Source organism: Cherax quadricarinatus, chromosome 1, assembly GCF_038502225.1.
Source record: "Cherax quadricarinatus isolate ZL_2023a chromosome 1, ASM3850222v1, whole genome shotgun sequence".
Classification (NCBI taxonomy): Eukaryota; Metazoa; Arthropoda; class Malacostraca; order Decapoda; family Parastacidae; genus Cherax; species Cherax quadricarinatus.
The window spans coordinates 92021240-92031376 of NC_091292.1; positions in this window are offsets into that span (position 1 = coordinate 92021240).

Consider the following 10137-nt stretch of genomic DNA (forward strand, 5'->3'; position numbering starts at 1 on the left):
TGATCAACAGTAACAGAGTATACTTGATCAAAAGTAACAGAGTATACTTGATCAACAGTAACAGTATACTTGATCAACAGTAACAGAGTATACTTGATCAACAGTAACAGAGTATACTTGATCAACAGTAACAGAGTATACTTGATCAACAGTAACAGTATACTTGATCAACAGTAACAGAGTATACTTGATCAACAGTAACAGAGTATACTTGATCAACAGTAACAGAGTATACTTGATCAACAGTAACAGTATACTTGATCAACAGTAACAGAGTATACTTGATCAACAGTAACAGTATACTTGATCAACAGTAACAGAGTATACTTGATCAACAGTAACAGTATACTTGATCAACAGTAACAGAGTATACTTGATCAACAGTAACAGAGTATACTTGATCAACAGTAACAGAGTATACTTGATCAACAGTAACAGTATACTTGATCAACAGTAACAGAGTATACTTGATCAACAGTAACAGAGTATACTTGATCAACAGTAACAGTATACTTGATCAACAGTAACAGAATATACTTGATCAACAGTAACAGTATACTTGATCAACAGTAACAGAGTATACTTGATCAACAGTAACAGTATACTTGATCAACAGTAACAGAGTATACTTGATCAACAGTAACAGAGTATACTTGATCAACAGTAACAGAGTATACTTGATCAACAGTAACAGTATACTTGATCAACAGTAACAGAATATACTTGACCAGAGGATGCTGTGTATGTCTCTCTTTACCTGCTTCCTTCCTTCCATTCCCTCCACCATCTCCTTCCCTCCACCATCTCCTTCCCTCCACCATCTCCTTCCCTCCACCATCTCCTTCCCTCCACCATCTCCTTCCCTCCACCATCTCCTTCCCTCCACCATCTGCTTCCCTCCGTCACTATTGACCGCCGCCACAGTGTCGAGCTCTAGCACCGTCCCTCAGCGTAGAAATATTGCATCTTGTCACGTATAAAGAAAATGGAGCAGGGAGCGCCGCGCCAACAGCCAGCTTGGTACAGATTTATAGCTGGAGTTATAGCTGAGTTTTAGCGTTTTGTAGTAGGCTGGAACACGCGAGGTAGCTGCACATACTGTACCACCAGTACTAGTGGTACAATGGTGGTGCAATATTACTGCCATTATTTATATTGAGTTTCCTTATGAAGTGAAGGCAAACGGAACATTGTTATCGCTTAACATTCTTGTGAGTCAGAAGTAACAACAGTCTTGGCACTACAGTGTCTACAGTGTCTACAGTGTCTACAGTGTCTACAGTGTCTCCTACACCAACATTTTACTGCCTCAGCTACAAAATTCTCCTCGTCTGTACCCGAGCATCATAAACGAAATTTGATATCCACATTAAAATGTCTTCCACCGTATGTACCATGTAACTTAGTACTGTAGTTGTACCATCATTATGTACCATGTAACTTAGTACTGTAGTTGTACCATCATTATGTACCATGTAACTTAGTGCTGTAGTTGTACCATCATTATGTACCATGTAACTTAGTACTGTATGTACCACATTATTATGTAACTTAGTGCAGTTGTACCATCATTATGTACCATGTAACTTAGTACTGTAGTTGTACCATCATTATGTACCATGTAACTTAGTACTGCAGTTGTCCCATCATTATGTACCATGTAACTTAGTACTGTAGTTGTACCATCATTATGTACCATGTAACTTAGTACTGTAGTTGTACCATCATTATGTACCATGTAACTTAGTACTGCAGTTGTACCATCATTATGTACCATGTAACTTAGTACTGTAGTTGTACCATCATTATGTACCATGTAACTTAGTACTGTAGTTGTACCATCATTATGTACCATGTAGCTTAGTACTGTAGTTGTACCATCATTATGTACCATGTAACTTAGTACTGTAGTTGTACCATCATTATGTACCATGTAACTTAGTACTGTAGTTGTACCATCATTATGTACCATGTAGCTTAGTACTGTAGTTGTACCATCATTATGTACCATGTAACTTAGTACTGTAGTTGTACCATCATTATGTACCATGTAACTTAGTACTGTAGTTGTACCATCATTATGTACCATGTAACTTAGTACTGTAGTTGTACCATCATTATGTACCATGTAGCTTAGTACTGTAGTTGTACCATCATTATGTACCATGTAACTTAGTACTGTAGTTGTACCATCATTATGTACCATGTAACTTAGTACTGTAGTTGTACCATCATTATGTACCATGTAACTTAGTACTGTAGTTGTACCATCATTATGTACCATGTAACTTAGTGCTGTAGTTGTACCATCATTATGTACCATGTAACTTAGTGCTGTAGTTGTACCATCATTATGTACCATGTAACTTAGTACTGTAGTTGTACCATCATTATGTACCATGTAACTTAGTACTGTAGTTGTACCATCATTATGTACCATGTAACTTAGTACTGTAGTTGTACCATCATTATGTACCATGTAACTTAGTACTGTAGTTGTACCATCATTATGTACCATGTAACTTAGTACTGTAGTTGTACCATCATTATGTACCATGTAACTTAGTGCTGTAGTTGTACCATCATTATGTACCATGTAACTTAGTGCTGTAGTTGTACCATCATTATGTACCATGTAACTTAGTGCTGTAGTTGTACCATCATTATGTACCATGTAACTTAGTACTGCAGTTGTACCATCATTATGTACCATGTAACTTAGTGCTGTAGTTGTACCATCATTATGTACCATGTAACTTAGTGCTGTAGTTGTACCATCATTATGTACCATGTAACTTAGTGCTGTAGTTGTACCATCATTATGTACCATGTAACTTAGTGCTGTAGTTGTACCATCATTATGTACCATGTAACTTAGTGCTGTAGTTGTACCATCATTATGTACCATGTAACTTAGTGCTGTAGTTGTACCATCATTATGTACCATGTAACTTAGTACTGTAGTTGTACCATCATTATGTACCATGTAACTTAGTGCTGTAGTTGTACCATCATTATGTACCATGTAACTTAGTACTGTAGTTGTACCATCATTATGTACCATGTAACTTAGTACTGTAGTTGTACCATCATTATGTACCATGTAACTTAGTACTGTAGTTGTACCATCATTATGTACCATGTAACTTAGTGCTGTAGTTGTACCATCATTATGTACCATGTAACTTAGTGCTGTAGTTGTACCATCATTATGTACCATGTAACTTAGTGCTGTAGTTGTACCATCATTATGTACCATGTAACTTAGTGCTGTAGTTGTACCATCATTATGTACCATGTAACTTAGTGCTGTAGTTGTACCATCATTATGTACCATGTAACTTAGTGCTGTAGTTGTACCATCATTATGTACCATGTAACTTAGTGCTGTAGTTGTACCATCATTATGTACCATGTAACTTAGTGCTGTAGTTGTACCATCATTATGTACCATGTAACTTAGTGCTGTAGTTGTACCATCATTATGTACCATGTAACTTAGTACTGTAGTTGTACCATCATTATGTATCATGTAATCGAAGACTAACCCAAAAGGATTCTTTCAGGTATACAGAAGTAAGATCAGGGACAAGATAGGCCCACTCAAAAGTTCCTCGGGTCAGCTCACTGACAGTGATAAGGAAATGTGTAGAATTTTTAACACATACTTCCTCTCAGTTTTTACACAGGAGGATACCAGCGATATTCCAGTAATGATAAATTATGTAGAACAGGACGATAATAAACTGTGCACTATTAGGGTCACAAGTGACATGGTCCTTAGGCAAATAGATAAATTAAAACCTAACAAATCCCCAGGCCCTGATGAACTGTATGCAAGGGTTCTAAAGGAATGTAAAGAGGAGCTTAGCAAACCTTTGGCTAATATTTTCAACATATCACTACAAACTGGCATGGTGCCAGATAAGTGGAAAATGGCAAATGTGATACCTATTTTCAAAACAGGTGACAGGTCCTTAGCTTCGAACTATAGACCAATAAGCCTAACCTCCATAGTGGGAAAATTTATGGAATCAATAATTGCCGAGGCAGTTCGTAGCCACCTTGAAAAGCATAAATTAATCAACGAATCTCAGCATGGTTTTACAAAGGGGCGTTCCTGCCTTACGAATTTATTAACTTTTTTCACTAAGGTATTTGAGGAGGTAGATCATGGTAATGAATATGATATTGTGTATATGGACTTCAGTAAGGCTTTTGACAGGGTCCCACATCAGAGACTATTGAGGAAAATTAAGGCACATGGAATAGGAGGAGAAATTTTTTCCTGGATAGAGGCATGGTTGACAAATAGGCAGCAGAGAGTTTGCATAAATGGGGAGAAATCAGAGTGGGGAAGCGTCACGAGCGGTGTTCCACAGGGGTCAGTGTTGGGCCCCCTGCTGTTCACAATCTACATAAACGACATAGATGAGGGCATAAAGAGCGACATCGGCAAGTTTGCCGATGACACCAAAATAGGCCGTCGAATTCATTCTGACGAGGACATTCGAGCACTCCAGGAAGATTTGAATAGACTGATGCAGTGGTCGGAGAAGTGGCAGATGCAGTTTAATATAGACAAATGCAAAGTTCTAAATGTTGGACAGGACAATAACCATGCCACATATAAACTAAATAATGTAGATCTTAATATTACGGATTGCGAAAAAGATTTAGGAGTTCTGGTTAGCAGTAATCTGAAACCAAGACAACAGTGCATAAGTGTTCGCAATAAAGCTAATAGAATCCTTGGCTTCATATCAAGAAGCATAAATAATAGGAGTCCTCAGGTTGTTCTTCAACTCTATACATCCTTGGTTAGGCCTCATTTAGATTATGCTGCACAGTTTTGGTCACCGTATTACAGAATGGATATAAATTCTCTGGAAAATGTACAAAGGAGGATGACAAAGTTGATCCCATGTATCAGAAACCTTCCCTATGAGGATAGACTGAGGACCCTGAAACTGCACTCTCTAGAAAGCCGTAGAATTAGGGGGGATATGATTGAGGTGTATAAATGGAAGACAGGAATAAATAAAGGGGATGTAAATAGTGTGCTGAAAATATCTAGCCTAGACAGGACTCGCAGCAATGGTTTTAAGTTGGAAAAATTCAGATTCAGGAAGGATATAGGAAAGTACTGGTTTGGTAATAGAGTTGTGGATGAGTGGAACAAACTCCCAAGTACCGTTATAGAGGCCAGAACGTTGTGTAGCTTTAAAAATAGGTTGGATAAAAACATGAGTGGATGTGGGTGGGTGTGAGTTGGACCTGATAGCTTGTGCTACCAGGTCGGTTGCCGTGTTCCTCCCTTAAGTCAATGTGACCTGACCTGACTAGGTTGGGTGCATTGGCTTAAGCCGGTAGGAGACTTGGACCTGCCTCGCATGGGCCAGTAGGCCTTCTGCAGTGTTCCTTCGTTCTTATGTTCTTATGTAACTTAGTACTGTAGTTGTACCATCATTATGTACCATGTAACTTAGTACTGTAGTTGTACCATCATTATGTACCATGTAACTTAGTACTGTAGTTGTACCATCATTATGTACCATGTAACTTAGTACTGTAGTTGTACCATCATTATGTACCATGTAACTTAGTACTGTAGTTGTACCATCATTATGTACCATGTAACTTAGTACTGTAGTTGTACCATCATTATGTACCATGTAACTTAGTACTGTAGTTGTACCATCATTATGTACCATGTAACTTAGTACTGTAGTTGTACCATCATTATGTACCATGTAACTTAGTACTGTAGTTGTACCATCATTATGTACCATGTAACTTAGTACTGTAGTTGCACCATCATTATGTACCATGTAACTTAGTACTGTAGTTGTACCATCATTATGTACCATGTAACTTAGTACTGTAGTTGTACCATCATTATGTACCATGTAACTTAGTACTGTAGTTGTACCATCATTATGTACCATGTAACTTAGTACTGTAGTTGTACCATCATTATGTACCATGTAACTTAGTACTGTAGTTGTACCATCATTATGTACCATGTAACTTAGTACTGTAGATGTACCATCATTATGTACCATGTAACTTAGTACTGTAGTTGTACCATCAGTATGTACCATGTAACTTAGTACTGTAGTTGTACCATCATTATGTACCATGTAACTTAGTACTGTAGTTGTACCATCATTATGTACCATGTAAATTAGTACTGTAGTTGTACCATCATTATGTACCATGTAACTTAGTACTGCAGTTGTACCATCATTATGTACCATGTAACTTAGTACTGCAGTTGTCCCATCATTATGTACCATGTAACTTAGTACTGTAGTTGTACCATCATTATGTACCATGTAACTTAGTACTGCAGTTGTACCATCATTATGTACCATGTAACTTAGTACTGTAGTTGTACCATCATTATGTACCATGTAACTTAGTACTGTAGTTGTACCATCATTATGTACCATGTAACTTAGTACTGCAGTTGTACCATCATTATGTACCATGTAACTTAGTACTGTAGTTGTACCATCATTATGTACCATGTAACTTAGTACTGTAGTTGTACCATCATTATGTACCATGTAACTTAGTACTGTAGTTGTACCATCATTATGTACCATGTAACTTAGTACTGCAGTTGTACCATCATTATGTACCATGTAACCTAGTACTGTAGTTGTACCATCATTATGTACCATGTAACTTAGTACTGTAGTTGTACCATCATTATGTACCATGTAACTTAGTACTGTAGTTGAACCATCATTATGTACCATGTAACTTAGTACTGCAGTTGTACCATCATTATGTACCATGTAACTTAGTACTGCAGTTGTACCATCATTATGCACCATGTAACTTAGTACTGCAGTTGTACCATCATTATGTACCATGTAACTTAGTACTGTAGTTGTACCATCATTATGTACCATGTAACTTAGTACTGTAGTTGTACCATCATTACGTATCATGTAACTTAGTACTGTAGTTGTACCATCATTATGTACCATGTAACTTAGTACTGCAGTTGTCCCATCATTATGTACCATGTAACTTAGTACTGTAGTTGTACCATCATTATGTACCATGTATCTTAGTACTGTAGTTGTACCATCATTATGTACCATGTAACTTAGTACTGTAGTTGTACCATCATTATGTACCATGTAACTTAGTACTGCAGTTGTCCCATCATTATGTACCATGTAACTTAGTACTGTAGTTGTACCATCATTATGTACCATGTAACTTAGTACTGTAGTTGTACCATCATTATGTACCATGTAACTTAGTACTGTAGTTGTACCATCATTATGTACCATGTAACTTAGTACTGTAGTTGTATAATCATTATGTACCATGTAACTTAGTACTGCAGTTGTACCATCATTATGTACCATGTAACTTTGTACTGTAGTTGTACCATCATCATGTACCATGTAACTTAGTACTGCAGTTGTACCATCATTATGTACCATGTAACTTAGTACTGTAGTTGTACCATCATTATGCACCATGTAACTTAGTACTGTAGTTGTCCCATCATTATGTACCATGTAACTTAGTACTGTAGTTGTACCATCATTATGTACCATGTAACTTAGTACTGTAGTTGTACCATCATTATGTATCATGTAACTTAGTACTGCAGTTGTACTATCATTATGTACCATGTAACTTAGTACTGTAGTTGTACCATCATTATGTACCATGTAACTTAGTACTGCAGTTGTACCATCATTTTGTACCATGTAACTTAGTACTGTAGTTGTACCATCATTATGTACCATGTAACTTAGTACTGCAGTTGTACCATCATTATGTACCATGTAACTTAGTACTGTAGTTGTACCATCGTTATGTACCATGTAACTTAGTACTGCAGTTGTACCATCATTATGTACCATGTAACTTAGTACTGTAGTTGTACCATCATTATGTACCATGTAACTTAGTACTGTAGTTGTACCATCATTTTGTACCATGTAACTTAGTACTGTAGTTGTACCATCATTATGTACCATGTAACTTAGTACTGCAGTTGTACCATCATTATGTACCATGTAACTTAGTACTGTAGTTGTACCATCATTATGTACCATGTAACTTAGTACTGTAGTTGTACCATCATTATGTACCATGTAACTTAGTACTGTAGTTGTACCATCATTATGTACCATGTTACTTAATACTATAGTTGTACCATCATTATGTATCATGTAACTTAGTACTGCAGTTGTACCATCATTATGTACCATGTAACTTAGTACTGTAGTTGTACCATCATTATGTACCATGTAACTTAGTACTGCAGTTGTACCATCATTATGTACCATGTAACTTAGTACTGTAGTTGTACCATCATTATGTACCATGTAACTTAGTACTGCAGTTGTACCATCATTATGTACCATGTAACTTAGTACTGTAGTTGTACCATCATTATGTACCATGTAACTTAGTACTGTAGTTGTACCATCATTATGTACCATGTAACTTAGTACTGTAGTTGTACCATCGTTATGTACCATGTAACTTAGTACTGCAATTGTACCATCATTATGTACCATGTAACATAGTACTGTAGTTGTACCATCATTATGTACCATGTAACATAGTACTGTAGTTGTACCATCATTATGTACCATGTAACTTAGTACTGCAGTTGTACCATCATTATGTACCATGTAACTTAGTACTGTAGTTGTACCATCATTATGTACCATGTAACTTAGTACTGCAGTTGTACCATCATTATGTACCATGTAACTTAGTACTGTAGTTGTACCATCATTATGTACCATGTAACTTAGTACTGCAGTTGTACCATCATTATGTACCATGTAACTTAGTACTGTAGTTGTACCATCATTATGTACCATGTAACTTAGTACTGCAGTTGTACCATCATTATGTACCATGTAACATAGTACTGTAGTTGTACCATCATTATGTACCATGTAACATAGTACTGTAGTTGTACCATCATTATGTACCATGTAACATAGTACTGCAGTTGTACCATCATTATGTACCATGTAACTTAGTACTGTAGTTGTACCATCATTATGTCCCATGTAACTTAGTACTGCAGTTGTACCATCATTATGTACCATGTAACTTAGTACTGTAGTTGTACCATCATTATGTACCATGTAACTTAGTACTGTAGTTGTACCATCATTATGTACCATGTAACTTAGTACTGCAGTTGTACCATCATTATGTACCATGTAACTTAGTACTGTAGTTGTACCATCATTATGTACCATGTAACTTAGTACTGTAGTTGTACCATCATTATGTACCATGTAACTTAGTACTGCAGTTGTCCCATCATTATGTACCATGTAACTTAGTACTGTAGTTGTACCATCATTATGTACCATGTAACTTAGTACTGCAGTTGTACCATCATTATGTACCATGTAACTTAGTACTGTAGTTGTACCATCATTATGTACCATGTAACTTAGTACTGCAGTTGTACCATCATTATGTACCATGTAACTTAGTACTGCAGTTGTACCATCATTATGTACCATGTAACTTAGTACTGTAGTTGTACCATCATTATGTACCATGTAACTTAGTACTGTAGTTGTACCATCATTATGTACCATGTAACTTAGTACTGTAGTTGTACCATCATTATGTACCATGTAACTTAGTACTGCAGTTGTACCATCATTATGTACCATGTAACTTAGTACTGCAGTTGTACCATCATTATGTACCATGTAACTTAGTACTGCAGTTGTACCATCATTATGTACCATGTAACTTAGTACTGCAGTTGTACCATCATTATGTACCATGTAACTTAGTACTGCAGTTGTACCATCATTATGTACCATGTAACTTAGTACTGTAGTTGTACCATCATTATGTACCATGTAACTTAGTACTGCAGTTGTACCATCATTATGTACCATGTAACTTAGTACTGTAGTTGTACCATCATTATGTACCATGTAACTTAGTACTGTAGTTGTACCATCATTATGTACCATGTAACTTAGTACTGTAGTTGTACCATCATTATGTACCATGTAACTTAGTACTGTAGTTGTACCATCATTATGTACCATGTAACTTAGTACTGCAGTTGTACCATCATTATGTACCATGTAACTTAGTACTGCA